This window comes from Crocuta crocuta, unplaced genomic scaffold, assembly GCF_008692635.1.
Source record: "Crocuta crocuta isolate KB4526 unplaced genomic scaffold, BGI_CrCroc_1.0 scaffold142, whole genome shotgun sequence".
Taxonomy (NCBI): domain Eukaryota; kingdom Metazoa; phylum Chordata; class Mammalia; order Carnivora; family Hyaenidae; genus Crocuta; species Crocuta crocuta.
Window position 1 is genome coordinate 837,607 of NW_027528892.1, and position 398 is coordinate 838,004.

A 398-nucleotide genomic window follows, 5' to 3' on the forward strand; every position below is an offset into this window, starting at 1 on the left:
AACGGGGTGGGGAAAGGCTTCTGCCCCATGGAGCCAGGAGGCCCGTCATGGAGTCTGGTGTCCACCGCCTCTGACGACACAGTCCCCCAGGCTGTGGCTGTGCAGACGCTGACAGTGGCTGCATGGAGGTCACTGCTCACTATACACTAATGGACGCCTGGCGGTGCTGGAATGACTCACTTCCAAGCGTGGGGCCGCAGCTGGGGGGAGTCGAGTTTGGGTTGAGACAGTCTGAAATCCCGTTGGCAGTCCTCAGTGCAGAGTGGGGCCTATGACCAGGTACAGCCGATGATGCTTTAAGGAGAATATGGCACAATGTCTGGGATTCCTATTTCTCCCCTAATAACAGAGGGTCTCAGGAGACCTTTCCCCCTGTACTCCTGTCCTTCACCAGCAAC